Source organism: Lathyrus oleraceus, chromosome 2 (assembly GCF_024323335.1).
Source record: "Lathyrus oleraceus cultivar Zhongwan6 chromosome 2, CAAS_Psat_ZW6_1.0, whole genome shotgun sequence".
Classification (NCBI taxonomy): Eukaryota; Viridiplantae; Streptophyta; class Magnoliopsida; order Fabales; family Fabaceae; genus Lathyrus; species Lathyrus oleraceus.
In genome coordinates this window covers 163,706,732-163,725,484 of record NC_066580.1, presented here as the reverse complement: position 1 = coordinate 163,725,484, position 18,753 = coordinate 163,706,732, and the positions used below count along the sequence as shown (strand labels likewise).

General features: G+C 39.5%; 1 non-coding gene across 1 annotated transcript; it reads right to left on the bottom strand.

Annotated features, from left to right (window-relative positions):
- Positions 1-2,747: 2,747 nt before the first annotated feature.
- Positions 2,748-2,854, bottom strand: LOC127125089 (small nucleolar RNA R71). Its single transcript, XR_007804550.1, has one exon. It is a non-coding gene; the product is annotated as a small nucleolar RNA R71 (small nucleolar RNA).
- Between the last annotated feature and the right edge of the window lie 15,899 nt (positions 2,855-18,753).

Sequence of the window (18,753 nt, the reverse complement as noted above, 5' to 3'; positions counted from 1 at the left end):
GATTCTCGGCTCAATGCCTAGGGCGTCCATGCAATCTTGGTTCGGATAACGTGTAGGTGCCATAGGGCGCTGGTAGAGAACTATGTAACGCTCCCTCTGGGCGTCATCTCTGAAAACCACGTGCATGTCATCAAAAATCTGCATCCTGCAAAGGTTAGGGAAAAGGATCCTGGGGACACAAACATTGCAAATGATATTTAGTCCTGACGAGAATATGAATAAAAATAAAATAAAGTAAATAAATGCAGAAAAAGTAAAATAAGATTGTTGATTGATAGCGAGACGATACACTACTTTACACTGTCAGACCCGATGATGACCGTGGGTTTCCTCCCAAGCAGCGCTTGTTTAACGTCGTTAGCTTGACGATCGAAACTTATACATCTGTCGTAGGAATTGGTGGATCTATCAGAGTGTGGCTGGAGTAGTATGTTGGAATGTCTCTGATAACACTGAAATTTACCGTATTTTCGACTCCGATTTCACATGAATTCTAGTTGTTTTATTATCATTTTGTTGTGTTATTGCTATGTTTTTCTTTGTTTTCAGGTTTTTACTTTAATCGGAGCCCCGATCGAGAAAAGGAGTGAAAAAGAGCTAAAAACCCTAAAATTCAGAATTTTGTACTTGTGGCCTACCCCATGGCTGGCGCCACAGACCCTGCCATGACGTGTCCAATCTCAACTTCCCTCAACTTCCACATTCCCCATTACTTCCACTAAGGCGCCTCATTTTATGCTTGTGGCGGGCGCCATGGCCTTGTGGCGGGCGCCACAAGAGGAAAGTTTTTCCCTCCCATTTTCAAGTTGAAGGGCATCCTTGTCATTTCCATCTTTTTACTTGCTTATAAATAGAAACTCGAAATCACTTTTACAATCATCCAAACTTAGAGCAGAGGCAAACTCAGAGAAACTTTGTTTCACTTAGGCATATATTCAGTATTTTAAAGTGGTAATCGCTTCGCATTGGAGTGTTACCATAATTGTGTAATCGAGTCTGTGATAGAGTCTATAATCGAGTTTGGAGCACTTTGGAAGGAAGTTAATCCTGCCGCCATTTTCATTTCCGCTTTGCAATTTACTCAACCCTCCGATTGGAGTAGGTTTTTATTACTTGTCTTTATCTTATTTATTTTCCCGCACTCGCTTCATTTTATTTATTTCCTCGCACTCACTTTACTTTCATTTATTTCCTCGCACTCGCTTTACTTTATTTTTTTATCGCACTCGCTTTAAATTATTTATTTCCCGCACTCGCTTTACTTTTTTTTATTTCCTGCACTCGCTTTACTTTATTTATTTCTCGCACTCGCTTTAAATTATTTATTTCTCGCACTCGCTTTACTTTTATTTACTTTCTGCACTCGCACTACTTTTATTTATTTTAATGCACTTTTACTTTACCATGTCTAACTAAATTTATAAGGTTAGAATGTAAGGATCGTAATTGAACTGATAATCCATACAATTGTTCGTAGAAACACTTAAGGGCTATTTTAACTTTCAACTTAAGTTTTCCCGCACTTCAATTCCGTTGGGTAAGATCGAAAGCCGTCCAACGTCCTTTTAAACTTAATTGTTTTTAACTATTTCAAAAACAGCGAAAGCGCTTTGTTTAGTTCATTAGGAGATTTTAACATTAAGAAGAAAAGAGATTTTAAAACTATTTTCGGACGCGTTTATAAGTTTAGAGTCTGGTTCGTGAGAACCTCTTTTGGTTAAGAAATCCAGGTTATAATACTTTTTGACTTAGTCAAGATACTATATTTCTTAAAAATAGGTTTACTACTCTAACGCAATGCACGCCTTTTTATAAGTGACAATAAGAGGGTTTGATTAGGGAGTACAACTCGGTTCTGAATACGCGAAAGCGACAGTTCCTGTTAAATTAGTTCTTTTCAAAGTAGGAAACACTGTCCATAAGTAATTCTATTAGCAAGTACTTGGATTATTAATTGATTACGTGAATTACATTCGACCCTGTCTTTATTAATTAATCTTTATTCAACATTTTACTTTTTATTGCACACTCCAAAAACAGTTATTTTGAGTGCCTTTGATAAACACCATAACGACAGATAACGATAGATTGACACTTGGTCTTTGTGGATTCGATAATCTTTTATATTACTCTGACGCCTTCGTACACTTGCAAAAAGCACGCATCAAGTTTTTGGCGCCGTTGCCGGGGACCAATTTCGTCAAATTTCATTTCCCTGTTGTTATATCGTTTAGACTTAGGATATTTCCCGCTTGACAATGTGAAGAACTCGCAGCACCAGAAGTTTAAGCTTAGTATACCCTCTGGCGGAACCTGAACGTTACGCTCGCGCACGTTTATTCTTTCATAGAATTAAGAGAGCTATAGCCGAAGATCAAAACCAAAGACCTCTTAAGGATTTCGCTCAACCATCTAATGAAGAACCTAGTTCTAGTATAGTAAACCCAACCATCCCAGCTAATAATTTTGAACTTAAACCATCCCTGTTGCAACTAGTGCAACAGAGACAATTCACAGGTGTCGCTACTGAGAAACCAAACCAACATTTAAAAATATTTCTTCAATTAGCAGACACTTTTAAAATCAATGGAGCTTCTCCTGAGGCAATACGTTTAAGATTATTCCCTCTTTCCCTCAGAGATAAAACCCTATCATGGTTAGATTCCCTTCCACCCAATTCCATTACGACTTGGGATAACCTTAGAAGAGTATTCCTTGCTAGATATTTTCCCCCGAGTAAAACCGCCGTTCTTCGAAACCATATAACTAGATTTACCCAAAACCAAGGAGAATCGTTGTTCGAAGCTTGGGAGAGATATAAAGAGTTGTTACGAGCATGCCCACATCATGGCTTAGAAAATTGGTTAATCATTCAAACCTTCTATAATGGACTTCATTATAACACCAAGATGACCATCGACGCTGCCGCAGGCGGTGCTCTGATGAACAAACCTTATCCTGAAGCTAGTGCCCTCATCGAAGATATGGCTCAAAACCATCAATCATGGGGAGTCGAACGAGCGACAGTTGAGAAGAAGGAAGCCCAAGGAGGAGTGCATGAACTAAGCTCTATAGACACGATGCAAGCTAAAATGGACGCATTAGCTCTTAAGGTCGAGCATATGTGCATAAACCCGAATACTGTAGCCGCAGTTTCGTCGAATTATGAGATATGTGGAACCAAAGGACACCAATCTGCAAAATGCAGTCTATTAAACGAAACCCACTATGAGCAAGTGAACTACACCCAAGGGAACCCATATTCGAATAACTATAACCCTGGATGGAGGAATCACCCAAACTTCTCCTATAAAAACAATAACCCTATTCAAAATAATGCACCTCCGAGACCTAGTTATCAAGCCCCTAGATCAAATCAACCTATGCAACCTGTGCCACCAAAGCCGAGCCTTGAGAAAATTATGGAAAATTTTATCACCGCTCAAACCCAACAAAACAAGGAGTTCATGAACCAAAACATTCATGTTAACGAATTAATTACTCAGTTAGGAACCAAGGTTGACCAAATAGTTACTCATACCAAGATTCTTGAAACCCAGATCTCTCAGGTAGCTTTAAACCAAGCCCCTCAGACTACACCTGGAGGACAATTCCCTGGACAACCTCAACAAAATCTGAGAGGACAAGCCAATGCCATTACCCTACGAAGTGGAAACACTTATGATGAGCCATCAAACCCTAGATTGAGTGAACCCTAAACTTCTAAGGAATGTACCAAGCCCCCGGACGAAGTAAATGAACCAGTGGAATCTGAAAACCAGGAAGGTCGAGAAAAAGGAGAAGAACCTAAAGATAAAACTTATGTATCACCCCCTCCATATAAACCACCTATACCATATCCGCAAAGACTCAAACAAACCCAGATCAATAAACAGTATCAAAAATTTATTAAAGTTATAGAAAAACTTCAAGTAGAAATCCCTTTCACAGAAGCCATCACCCAAATACCTTCTTATGCAAAGTTTCTCAAAGACATCCTTACCAACAAACGTAGACTTGACGATCCGAAGCCTTTGGAATGTAATGCTATTTCCAAGGACAAATTAGCAAAGAAAGATAAAGATCCTGGAAATTTCTCCATTCCTTGCCTTTTGGGTAATCATGTCATCGAAAAAGCTTTTCTAGACTTAGGAGCTAGTGTGAGCCTAATGCCTTTAGCAGTTTGTGAGAGGTTAAACTTAGGAGAATGACAGCCCACTAAGATGTCACTTCAGTTAGCCGATAAATCTATTAAATATCCGATAGGAATTTTAGAAGATGTTCCTGTTAGGATAGGTCAGTTATTTATCCCTACTGATTTTGTTGTCATAGACATCAAAGAGGACACTGATATACCAATCCTTCTAGGTAGACCATTCTTATCGACTGCAGGAGCCATAATAGATGTCAAGAAAGGAAAGTTGACATTTGAGGTAGGTGACGAGAAAATAGAATTTATACTTTCGAAATTTCTTATGGCACCTGTGATGGGAGATTCGTGTTATGCCTTAGATATCATTGATGAATGTGTTAGAGAATTAGAATAAAAAGAAATTATAAAAACAATTAAGTTACCTTCAACTCTCATAAGGGAAGATGATGACTTTAAGAAACCCTACATCGATGATAACCTTTACGAATGTTTATCCCTTACTCCAGATCCTATGCCATGCCCTAAGAAACCAACCTTAGAACTTAAGGAACTGCCTAAGAACCTGAGATATGAGTTCCTCGATGAAAAGATGAACCGTCTAGTTATAGTCAGTGCTACCTTGAGCCAAAAGGAAACGAACCAACTTTTAGACGTTTTACGAAGATATCCCTTAGCCTTAGGATATAATATCTCTGACTTGAAAGGTATAAGCCCATCCATATGCATGCATCGGATTTCGCTCGAAGAAGATTCAAAACCCTCTAGGGAACATCAGAGAAGAATAAACCCTATAATGAGTGATGTTGTTAAAAAGGAAGTTCTTAAGTTACTTGAGGCAGGAATCATCTATCAGATCTTGTGCATGTAGTACCTAAAAAGGGAGGCATCACAGTCGTGCAAAACGATAAAGGCGAACATGTAGCAAAACATTTAGAAGGAGGATGGCGGATGTGTATAGATTATAGAAAATTAAATAAAGCAACTAGGAAGGATCATTTCCCTTTACCATTTATAGACCAAATGTTGGAGCGTCTAGCCAGACACTCTTACTTCTGCTATCTAGATGGATACTCTGGATTCTTCCAAATACCTATCCACCCCGAAGATCAAGAAAAAACTACCTTTACATGCCCTTATGGAACTTTTGCCTACAGACGAATGCCGTTCGGCCTCTGTAATGCACCAGCTACTTTCCAACGTTGCATGATGTCAATCTTTGCAGATTACCTAGATGGTATCATGGAAGTGTTTATGGATGATTTCTCGGTTTGCGGATTTGATTTCCATAATTGTCTTGCTAACCTTGAGAAAATCCTGGAGAGATGCGTGGAGGTGAACCTCGTGCTAAATTAGGAAAAATGTCATTTCATGGTAACCGAAGGAATAGTTTTAGGACATATAGTTTCTGAAAAAGGTATAGAGATAGATAAAGCTAAAATAGAAGTTATAGAAAACCTAAAACCCCCAAAAACCATCAGAGAAGTCCGAAGCTTTCTTGGACACGCTGGATTCTACCGGCGTTTTATTAAGGACTTCTCCAAAATAACGAAACCTTTAACTGGACTTTTAATGAAAGATGCTGAGTTCATTTTCGATGAAAAATGTAATGACGCATTTAATCTTTTAAAGCAAGCATTGATCTCAGCACCCATTATGAAACTCCCTGATTGGTCGGAACCTTTTGAGATAATGTGTGATGCTAGTGATTATGCAGTTGGAGCCGTTCTAGGACAAAGGAAAGATAAAAAATTACATGCCATTTATTATGCCAGTAGAACCCTAGATGTTGCCCAACTTAACTACGCAACAACTGAAAAAGAATTACTCGCTGTAGTTTTCGCTATAGACAAATTTAGATCTTATCTAGTAGGAGCAAAAATTATAGTTTACACCGATCATGCTGCCATTCGTTACCTATTAAGTAAAAAAGATGCCAAGCCCAGGCTACTCCGATGGATTCTATTACTACAAGAGTTTGATTTAGACATAAGAGATAAAAAAGGCACTGAAAATGTAGTAGCCGATCACCTTTCTAGGCTAGAACATCTAAAACCCGAACTAGTACCCATGAATGATGATTCCGCCTACGATAGACTGATAGTTAGAGTAGAAACCATTGAAGATAATAACCTAGATCCTTATGAGCACCCTCAAAATTCCTTAGCAATAAGTAACGTACCCTGGTATGCAGACTTCGTTAATTACCTAGCTGCTGATATAATACCCCCTGATCTTGACTACCACCGCAAGAAGAAATTCTTCCACGATGTGAGAAACTTCTATTGGGACGAACCGCTCCTTTTCAAAAGGGGTAAAGATGGCATTTTTCGCTGTTGCGTTCCAGAAGAAGAGGTAAATAATATTATCGAGCATTGTCATTCTGCACCCTATGGTGGACATGCGAGCACCTCTAAGACATACGCCAAGATTCTTCAAGCTGGCATTGTCTGGCCTACCATGTGGCGCGATGTCTATGCTTGCATTGTCAAGTGTGATAGATGCCAATGCACTGGAAACATTTCAAGGCGTGATGAAATGCCTCTAAGAAACATTCAGGAAGTAGAACTCTTTGACGTATGGGGTATAGATTTCATGGGAGCTTTCCCACCATCCTTAGGAAACAGGTATATCTTAGTAGTCGTAGACTATGTGTCTAAGTGGATTGAAGTTATAGGTGCACCCACAAACGACACTAGGGTAGTAATCAAACTATTTAAAAACTATATATTCCCTAGATTTGGAACACCACGTTTAGTCATAAGCGATGGAGGATCACACTTTATATCGAGAATATTTGACAAACTTTTAAGAAAATATGGAGTTAGGCATAGAGTAGCAACACCATACCACCCACAAACTAGTGGCCAAGTAGAAGTATCTAATAGGGAGATAAAACAAATCCTAGAGAAAACTGTTTCTATTTCTAGGAGAGACTGGTCTCAGAAGCTTCAAGAAGCATTATGGGCCTATAGAACCGCTTTCAAAACCCCTATAGGAACTTCTCCTTATCAACTAGTTTATGGAAAATCATGTCACTTACCATTCAAATTAGAGCATAAGGCCTATTGGGCCATTAAAACTTTGAATTTAGACTACCTAGCCGCTGGAGAAAAGCGTACCCTAGACATTCATAAACTAGAAGAACTTAGGCAATCGGCCTACGAGAATGCAAAAATATATAAAGAGAGGACAAAAGCCTATCACGACAAAAGAATAGTAAAGAAAAATTTCAATATAGGCGATCCTGTTCTCCTTTTTAACTCTAGGTTACGACTCTTCCCTGGAAAGCTACGTTCAAGATGGACTGGTCCTTTCGAAGTATCCAAGATTCTGAGATCCGGAGCCGTAGAAATCAAGAACGATACCTGTAGTCCATTCATTGTAAATGGACAAAGACTGAAGCTCTACGAAGGATGAGACATTCCAGCATACTACTCAAGCCACACCCTGATTGATCCACCAATTCCTACTACTACAGGTGTATAAATTCTAATCGTCAAGCTAATGACGTTAAACAAGCGCTGCGTGGGAGGCAACCCATGGTTTTTCTTTCATTTTACTTTTTCGCATTTATTTATTTTTATTTTTATTTTATTTTATCATATTTTGCATTGATACTAAGATTTGAATGGTTTGCATTTTGATGATCACTTTCTTAACTTTTACAGGATGCAGGATTTCAATGACATGCACGTGGCCTATAGAGATAATGCTCAGAGAGAGAGCGCAACATCGCTCTGTATCAGCGCCATATGGCACCCACATGTTATCCTGATTAGCACTGTATGGAGGCACTGGGTATCGAGCCGAGTATCCGATTCCTTAGCCACCAACTTCACTGGGACGAGTTTGCTGATGACTTGAGTAACACCTACAGGAACCTGACATTGGAGTTCCTGAGTTCATTCGACTATGACCCATACTCTGGACCAGATGGGTATGCTGCTTTCAGGCTTTTCGGAGTTTAGTACTCCTTCAGCCAGAAGGAGTTCGGAGACTTATTGGGTTTCCAGACCACTCCTGATGCTATCCCGGAGACACCTATGGGATATTTCCTGGGTAAGGAGGTTGAGAAGTTTTGGAGTGATATATCAGGTGGTGGAAGCCAGAATCAATCTATGCAGCTGTCTCATGTTATACATAACCCCACCTTTAGATATTTTCAGATGATATTAGCACATTCCTTCCTGGGAAGGCCGGATGCAGAGACACTACTGAGTGAAGAGGAGATCTTCCTATTATTTTGTGCATCCCAGTCTCTCCCAGTAGCATGTGGGAACTTTTTATTATACAGTCTCAGCGGTATCTCCAGATCTACCGAAAGAGTCATCCATGTTGGCGGAATCATTACGCAGATTGTTGTCCCTCTAGGTCTGTCTCGCAAGCTGTTACATCTTCGGACCTACTGTGGGTACACTACCATGGACATCGACTTCTGTTTGACCAGAGGATTGATGAGGAGAGCCTCTTTCCACCCATGTCAGTTCCGACTGCTAGTCGACAGCGAGGCTATCCACTATTTCACATTGCCAGATCCCATGATGACCAGTGTGCATGATCCAGCGAATTGGAGTTATGCTCTGGAGGGCCAGGGAGAGATCGTTGAGGAACCAAGATCACCACCCATTGCTGAATACACGCCTACACCACCATCTCCCAGAATCACTGTTTTCTCTAATAATCTTTCATTGCAGACACCCGACATCCGCACTCAGATTGCTGAGTGTCGTAGAGAGATCGCAGCGCTTAGACAGGAGGTGGCAGACCTCACTTTACAGATGGGAGTGTACGATCTCACCCATGCTACTGAAGCCGACTGTCTATATCAGGAGATCGCAGAGCTCAAGCAGGAGGTAACCATGCTCCGTGGAGCCTCTCAAGAAGATGACATCCCCACTATATGATCTCACCATTTCATCTTATTTTATCTCTTTTTATTTATTTTATATTTTCTAGTATTTACATAACTCATCTTATTTTATCGCATTTGAAATATTACATAAACTACATCTATACATCGGTATTTCTATTTTTATCCATATATGTCTTATGTTTGTTTTATTTGTATTTTATTTTTTCAGTTATTTATTTATTTATTAGTCTAATATTTAATTTTTGTTTCAGTTTCATTTTTATTTTTGTTTTTACCTTTATAAAATTATGCAAGTCAAAGATACTAGGAAAATCACAAGACAAATGTTATCCGGACCCCTCAAAGCCAAAAGACAAGAGAAGCCCAAACCAAAGGACCAAAATCCGGCCCAACCAGGTTTTGCCTTGTGGCGCCCGCCACAACGTCTGTAAAAGGTCGAGGCAGAACCCCTTTCTTCACCATTTTTGCAACTTACAACCTTCCAAGCCCATTTTTTCACCTTGGAAAAACATCCTTGAACCCACAAAAAGCTCATACTTTTCTAACCACCACACCGTACAAATCATCTTTCCGAATTCCATTTTCATTTTCATCCGTCGGATTTCGTAAAAATCCAACCTTTTCACAAACCAGTTCATCTTCTTCATCACTTCTCAAGAGCTTTCAAATGGTGTTTAACGGATTCATTCTTCGAGGAGGGAAACCGGGGGATAGACAAAGAAAAATTATCGAACGGTTGCAAAATCGGGAAATTCTCCCGACAAGGTATGTTGACGAAAACTGTCTCTACACTTTAGGTATCTATCATAGCATATTTTATTTATTAGATAACTTAGGTTTGCATAATTTATTTTCCAACAAATAACCTACCTATGAGCGGTTGACAATTGAATTTTTGAGTTCCTTAATTTATATTGTCAACCCTAACACTGCTAGCACAGTTGGTACTGTCAGATTTAGAATGTTTGCTGTTGAATACGAATTCAGTACCGACGAACTAGCCAGCTTGTTAGTAATCACTCATGGGGACGGTGCTATTTGTGAGGCCCCTTTGGATTCCGAATGGTCTGTTGAGGTATTTTCCTTCTGGGAGCGTTTATCAAACACTTCCATAAACTCTTTTGAAGGAGTTCTTGCCTCAACTATCCATAACCCGACCATCAGAGATTTTAGATATCTGTTGGCATGCACTATTTTTGGTCGGGAGAATCCAAATAAGGTTAATGCTAGAAAGCTTCTATTTTTACAAGGAAGCCTCACAAATAGACGTATTAATTCGGTCCCGTTCATGCTTGCTCATATGACTTTAACTTTGAATAATGCGGGACCGATTTCTTTTGGTGGATTGATTACATCTATTGCTCGGGCACTTAACCTGAACAATGAGATGGCTACCCTAGACCCCTTACCTCCTCGCACAATTAACCTAAAATTTCTAAGAGACATGAAATTGTGTCGTTCGAGGAGAGAAGGAGGCTATATGCTTATGGTTCATGGTGTAGCCATCCCATCTGTTGTTTTACCGTGCTCTAGACGTACAGATGTACGAGATGAAAGGAATTGGACCTACGCTTTAGATGCTCCACCTATTTTGGGTCCTCTTCCTCCTAACATGCCTGATGAGGCGGGACATGACACTGATGATGAATATGATCGGAGAGAGAGATCTCCCGTACCCCATGTGTACCCCCATCATCCTTCACCACCATACACCGCACCATCTTCTTCTTCTGCAGGTACCACTCCTGGCTTCTATATTACGGAGGAGATGTGGCATGACCACATGGCTAGAGAGAAAAGGCGTGACGACCTACTCTCTACCATCCAACAACAAATGGCGGATAACATGAGCTTCATGCAAGAGTCACAGCGGAGGACAGACAGATCCTACGACACTGTTCTACAGTCTCTGCAAACGATCACAGATTCACAAGCCCATCAGCAACACTACCACCAGAGACACATGGCACTCATTGAAGCCACTCAAGGTTCCATTATAGGTAACCTTCGAGAGGTGAGGACCACTCAGAATGCCCTGCAGGCGAGGATGGATCAGAGAGATCGTCGTCGTACCTGATCCCGTCGTCCACCTCAGGATGGCGAGGGCACTAGTGGTCAGCAATAGGTTGTCAGGTAACTCTTCCCTTATCTTATTTCGAAACATTGGGGACAATGTTCGATTTAAGTGTGGGAGGAGACTCTATCATCTTTCCTTTATTGCTTTTCTCGTTTTTTCTTTATCGCTTTTTCTTTGCTGTTTTTAGATACTTTATTTATTGTTATTTCCTTTTAGTTGTTTATTTTGCTTTTTAGTATAATGCATGAGTTTGACGAGTCACCAAATATAGTAGATCTTTAGTACAATCCTACCTCCCCATACCTTTAGCCCCACCGAATTTTTTTTTGCAAAAGAAACTAGTGTTATTCCGAAAGTTTTCAGGTTTTAAAGACATGTTTTGAGTAAGGATGCGGTGACTTGGGAGAACTTTGCGAAACATCAGTATCTGTTTTAGCACCATAAGCTTCGTAAATATAGGAATCATTCCCGAAACCCCATATACCATGGCCTTAATCATCATTTCCGTATAAGTCCTCAGTAGTTTATCTCAGCAGTCAGCTCCGGCCTACGCATCCTCTACGTAGGGGACCGATGCAAATAAGTGAATGATCCAGAAAAACAAAAAAATAAAAGAAAGCAAAAAGGAAACTCCGGTATAGGTGACCCTCACAAAGTCATTTAAACCAAAGAATTGTAAAAAATTTCAACAAAAATAAAAAGAAAAAGAAAAACTTACCCACTGCTAGTTGGTTCAGAGGTATCTGGCACTCAACTCGGTAGGGCGGATTACGATCCGATCCCCCACAACTACAGTTGGGTTCAATAAAAGGGTTTACACATATTTATGTTCCAGAAACCCCATGCTCAGATCATAATCACTAACAGGCCACTCTACTATGAAGTATGTACGGATAACGGGCTTAATGTGATTGCACCTGAATGAAAAGGACACAAAAAAAGATGAAAAGGCAGGCCTAGGTATTGTGGGATAATATGGGTTGGTTAATATAGGAATGAAGTTTATGTCCGTATTTGCGGATCAGTGTCATCATGATACCCTTAGTTCACTCAGTTAGTACCTATCACTGCATCCCGACTTGAACTTAGAATTTTTACCTGAAGCACTCGTTTACACAAATTTTCTTTTATGAGCTTTCTAATGTTTTGCTTGAGGACAAGCAAAGGTTTAAGTGCTGGAGAGTTTGATAACACTGAAATTTACCGTATTTTCGACTCCGATTTCACATGCATTCTAGTTGTTTTATTATCATTTTGTTGTGTTATTGCTATATTTTTCTTTGTTTTCAGGTTTTTACTTTAATCGGAGCCCCGATCGAGAAAAGGAGTGAAAAAGAGCTAAAAACCCTAAAATTCAGGATTTTGTACTTGTGGCCTACCCCATGGCTGGCGCCACAGACCCTGCCATGAGGTGTCCAAGCTCAACTTCCCTCAACTTCCACGTTCCCCACTACTTCCACTAAGGCGCCTCATTTTGTGCTTGTGGCGAGCGTCATGGCCTTGTGGCGGGCGCCATAAGAGGAAAGTTTTTCCCTCCCATTTTCAAGTTGAAGGGCATCCTTGTCATTTCCATCTTTTTACTTGCTTATAAATAGAAACTTGAAATCACTTTTATAATCATCCAAACTTAGAGCAGAGGCAAACTCAGAGCAACTTTGTTTCACTTAGGCATATATTCAGTATTTTAAAGTGGTAATCGCTTCGCATTGGAGTGTTACCATAATTGTGTAATCGAGTCTGTGATAGAGTCTGTAATCAAGTTTGGAGCACTTTGGAAGGAAGTTAATCCTGCCGCCATTTTCATTTCCGCTTTGCAATTTACTCAACCCTCCGATTGGAGCAGGTTTTTATTACTTGTCTTTATCTTATTTATTTTCCCGCACTCGCTTTAAATTATTTATTTCCCGCACTCGCTTTACTTTTATTTATTTCCTCGCACTCTCTTTACTTTATTTATTTCTCGCACTCGCTTTAAATTATTTATTTCCCGCACTCGCTTTACTTTTATTTATTTCCCGCACTCGCTTTACTTTATTTATTTCTCGCACTCGCTTTAAATTATTTATTTCTCACACTCGCTTTACTTTTATTTACTTTCCGCACTCGCACTACTTTTATTTATTTTAATGCACTTTTACTTTACCATGTCTAACTAAATTTATAAGGTTAGAATGTAAGGATCGTAATTGAACCGATAATCCGTACAATTGTTCGTAGAAACACTTAAGTGCTATTTTAACTTTCAACTTAAGTTTTCCTGCACTTCAATTCCGTTGGGTAAGATCGAAAGCCGTCCAACGGCCTTTTAAACTTAATTGTTTTTAACTATTTCAAAAACAGTGAAAGCGCTTTGTTTAGTTCATTAGGAGATTTTAACATTAAGAAGAAAAGAGATTTTAAAACTATTTTCGGACGCGTTTATAAGTTTAGAGTCTGGTTCGTGAGAACCTCTTTTGGTTAAGAAATCCAGGTTATAATACTTTTCGACTTAGTCAAGATACTATATTTCTTAAAAATAGGTTTACTACTCTAACGCAATGCGCGCCTTTTTATAAGTGACAATAAGAGGGTTTGATTAGGGAGTACAACTCGGTTCTGAATACGTGAAAGCGACAGTTCCTGTTAAATTAGTTCTTTTCAAAGTAGGAAACACTTCCCATAAGTAATTCTATTAGCAAGTACTTGGATTATTAATTGATTACGTGAATTACATTTGACCCTGTCTTTACTAATTAATCTTTATTCAACACTTTACTTTTCATTGCACACTCCAAAAAAACTTATTTTGATTGCCTTTGATAAACACCATAACGACAGATAACGATAGATTGACACTTGGTCTCTGTGGATTCGATAATCTTTTATATTACTCTGACGCGTTCGTACACTTGCGAAAAGTACGCATCAGTCTCCTCCTTCATAGAGCTTCAGTATTTGCCCATTTACAATGAATGGACTACAAGTTTCGTTCTTGATTTCTACAACTCCGGATCTCAGAATCTTAGATACTTTGAAAGGGCCATCCCATCTTGAACGCAACTCCCCAGAGAAAATTCGTAACCTAGAATTGAACAGGAGAACAAGGTCGCCTATATTTAAATCTTTTTTCACAATTCTTTTGTCATTCCAAGCTTTGGTTCTCTCTTTGTATATTATTGCATTCTCGTAGGCAGATTGCCTGAGTTCTTCCAGTTTGTGGATGTCAAGGATACGTTTTTCACCAGCGGTCACGTAATCCAAATTCAAAGTTTTAATGGCCCAATATGCCTTATGCTCTAATTCAAAAGGTAGATGACAGGGTTTTCCATAGACTAGTTGGTAGGGAGTTGTTCCTATAGGGGTTTTGAAAGCAGTTCTGTAGGCCTATAATGCTTCTTGGAGCTTCTGAGACTAGTCTTTTCTAGATATAAAAATAGTTTTTTCTAGAATTTGTTTTATCTCCCTATTAGATGCTTCTACTTGACCACTAGTTTGTGGGTGGTATGGTGTTGCTACTCTATGCCTCACTCCATATTTGTTTAAAAGTTTATCAAATATTCTCGATATGAAGTGCGATCCTCCATCGCTTATAACTAAACGGGGTGTTCCAAATCTAGGGAATATATAGTTTTTAAATAACTTGATCACCACTCTAGTGTCGTTTGTGGGTGCAGCTACAGCTTCAATCCACTTAGACACGTAGTCCAAAGCTACTAAGATATACTTGTTTCCTAAGGATGGTGGGAAAGGTCCCATGAAATCTATACCCTAAACGTCGAAGAGTTCTACTTCTTGAATGTTTCTTAGAGGCATTTTGTCACGTCTTAAAATATTTCCCGTGCGTTGGCATCTATCACATTTGACAACGCAAGCATGGACATCAAGCCACATGGTAGGCCAGAACAGGCCAACTTGAAGAATCTTGGCGTGTGTCTTAGAGGTGCTCGCATGTCCACCATAGGGTGCAGAGTGACAATGCTCAATTATACTTTTTACCTCCTCTTCTGGAATTCAACGGAAAAAAATGTCGTCTTTAACCCTTTTGAAAAGGAGCGGTTCGTCCCAATAAAAGTTTCTTACATCGTTAAAGAACTTCTTCTTCCGGTGGTAGTCAAGATCAGGGGGTATGATGTTAGCAGCTAGATAATTAACAAAGTCTGCATACCATGGCACGTTACTTACAGCTAAGAATTTTTGGAAGTGCTCATGAGAGCCTAGGATATCATCTTCAATGAATTATAGTTTAGCTATCAGTCTATCATAGGCAAAGTCATCAGTTATGGGTACGAAGTCTGGTTTCAGGTGTTCTAGCCTAGAAAGGTGATCAGCTACTACATTTTCAGTGCCTTTTTTATCTCGGATATCTAAATCAAACTCTTGTAGTAACATAATCCATTGGAGTAACCTGGGCTTGGCATCCTTTTTACTTAATAGGTAACGAATGGCAGCATGATCGGTGTAAACTATAATTTTGGCTCCTACTAGATAAGATCTGAATTTGTCTATAGCAAAAACTACAGCTAGTAGTTCCTTTTCAGTTGTTGCGTAGTTAAGTTGGGCGGCGTCTAGGGTTCTACTGGCATAATAAATCACATGTAATTTTTTATCTTTCCTTTGTCCTAGAACGGCTCCAACGACATAATCACTAGCGTCACACATTATCTCAAAAGGTTCTGACCAATCAGGGGGTTGCATAATGGGTGCTGAAATCAATGCTTGCTTTAAAAGATTGAATGCTTCATTACATTTTTCATTGAAAATGAATTCAGCATCTTTCGTTAAAAGGCCAGTTAAAGGTTTAGTTATTTTAGAGAAGTCTTTGGTAAAACGCCAGTAGAATCCGACATGTCCAAGAAAACTTCAGACTTCTTTGATAGTTTTGGGTGGTTTTAGGTTCTCTATGACTTCTATCTTAGCTCTATCTACCTCAATACCTTTTTTGGAAACTATATGTCCTAAAACAATCCCTTCGGTGACCATGAAATGACACTTTTCCCAGTTTAGCACAAGGTTCACCTCCACGCATCTCTCCAGGATTTTCTCAAGGTTAACAAGACAAATTTTGAAATCAAATCCACAAACCGAGAAATCATCCATAAATACCTCCATGATACTATCTAAGTAATTTGCAAAGATTGACATCATGCAGCATTGGAAAGTAGCTGGGGCATTACAGAGTCCGAATGGCATTCGTCTGTAGGCGAAAGTTCCATAAGGGCATGTAAAGGTAGTTTTCTCTTGATCTTCGGGGTGGATAGGTATTTGGAAGAATCCAGAGTATCCATCTAGATAGAAAAAGTAAGAGTTTCTGGCTAGACGCTCCAACATCTGGTCTATAAATGCTAAAGGGAAATGATCCTTCCTGGTTGCTTTATTTAACTTTCTGTAGTCTATGCACATCCGCCATCCTCCTTCTATCCGTTTTGCTATATGTTTGCCTTTATCGTTTTGCACTACTGTGATGCCTCCCTTTTTAGGTACTACATGCACAGGGCTCACCCACTTACTATCCGAGATCTGATAGATTATACCTGCTTCAAGTAACTTAAGAACTTCTCTTTTAATAACATCACTCATTATAGGGTTTATTCTTCTCTGATGTTCTCTGGAGGGCTTTGAATCTTCTTTGAGCAAAATCCGATGCATGCATACGGATGGGCTTATACCTTTCAGATTAGAGATATTATATCCTAAGGCTGAGGGATATCTTTGTAAAACATCTAAGAGTTGGTCTGTTTCCTCTTGGCCCAAGGTAGCACTGACTATAATTGGACGGTTAATCTCTTCATCAAGAAACTCATATCTCAGGTTCTTAGGGAGTTCCTTAAGTTCTAAGGTTGGTTTCTTAGGGCATGGCATATGATCTGGGGTAAGGGATAAACATTCGTAAAGGTTATCATCGATGTAGGGCTTTCTAAAGTTATCATCTTCCAGTATGAGAGTTGATGGCAACTTAATTGTTTTTATGATTTCTTCTTGTTCTATTTCCCTAACGCATTCATCAATGATATCTATGGCATAACATGCGTCTCCCATCACAGGTGCCATAAGAAATTTTGAAAGTATAAATTTTATCTTCTCATCACCTACCTCAAAGGTCAACTTTCCTCTCTTGACATCTATTATGGCTCCTGCAGTTGATAAGAATGGTCTACCTAGAAGGATTGGTATGTCATCATCCTCTTTAATGTCCATGACAACAAAATCAGTAGGGATAAATAACTGACCTATCCTAACAGGGACATCTTCTAATATGCCTATCGGATACTTAACAGATCTATCGGCTAATTGAAGTGACATCTTAGTAGGTTGTAGTTCACCTAAGTTTAACCTCTCACAAACTGCTAAAGGCATTAAGCTCACACTACTCCTAAGTCTAGAAAGGCTTTTTCGATGACATGACTTCCAAAAATAAAAGGAATAGAGAAATTTCCAGGATCTTTATCTTTTTTGGCTAACTTATTCTCGGAAATAGAATTGCATTCTAAGGGCTTCGGATCGTCGAGTCTACGTTTGTTGGTAAGGATGTCTTTGAGAAACTTTGCATAAGAAGGTATTTGGGTGATGGCTTCTGTGAAAGGGATTTCTACGTGAAGTTTTTCTATAACCTTAATGAATTTCTGATACTGGTTATTGATCTGGGTCCGTTTGAGTCTTTGCGGTTATGGTATCAGTGGTTTATATGGCGGGGGTGGTACATAAGTTTTGTCTTTAGGTTCTTCTCCTTTTTCTTGACATTCCTGTTTTTCAGATTCCTCTGGTTCCCTCACTTCGTCCGTGGGTTCGATATATTCCTTAGAAGTTTCGGGTTCACTAAATCTTGGGTTAAATGGCTCATCATAAGCGGTCCCACTTCGCAGGGTAATGGCATTGACTTGTCCTCTCGGATTCTGTTGAGGTTGTCCAGGGAACTGTCTTCCAGGTGTAGTCTGGGGGGCTTGGTTTAAGGCTACCTGAGAGATCTGGGTTTCAAGCATCTTATTGTGAGTAACTATTTAGTCAACCTTGGTTCCTAATTGGGTAATCAGTTCGTTAACGTGAATGTTCTGGTTCATGAACTCTTTGTTTTGTTGGGTTTGAGCAGTGATAAAATTTTCCACAATTTTCTCAAGGCTCGGCTTTGGTGGCATAGGTTGCATAGGTTGATTTGGTCTTGGGGCTTGGTAACCTGGTTGTCTCAGAGGTGCAGTATTTTGGATAGGGTTATTGTTCTTATAGGAGAAGTTCGGGTGATTCCTCCATCCAGGGTTGTAGGTATTCGAATATGGGTTCCCTTGGGCATAGTTCACTTGCTCAGAGTTGGTTTCGTTTAAAAGACTGCATTCTACAAATTGGTGTCCTTTGGTTTCACATATCTCACAATCCGAAGAAACTGCAGCTGCAGTATTCAGGTTTATACACATATGCTCAACCTTGAGGGCTAACGCATCCATTTTATCTTGCATCATGTCTATAGAGCTTAACTCATGTACTCCTCCTTGGGCTTCCTTCTTCTCACCTATCGCTCGTTCAACTCCCCATGATTGATAGTTTTGAGCCATATCTTCGATAAGGGCACTAGCTTCAGGATAAGGTTTGTTCATCAGTGTGTCGCCTGCGGCAGCGTTGATGGTCATATTAGTGTTATAGTGAAGTCCATTATAGAAGGTCTGAATGATTAACCAATTTTCT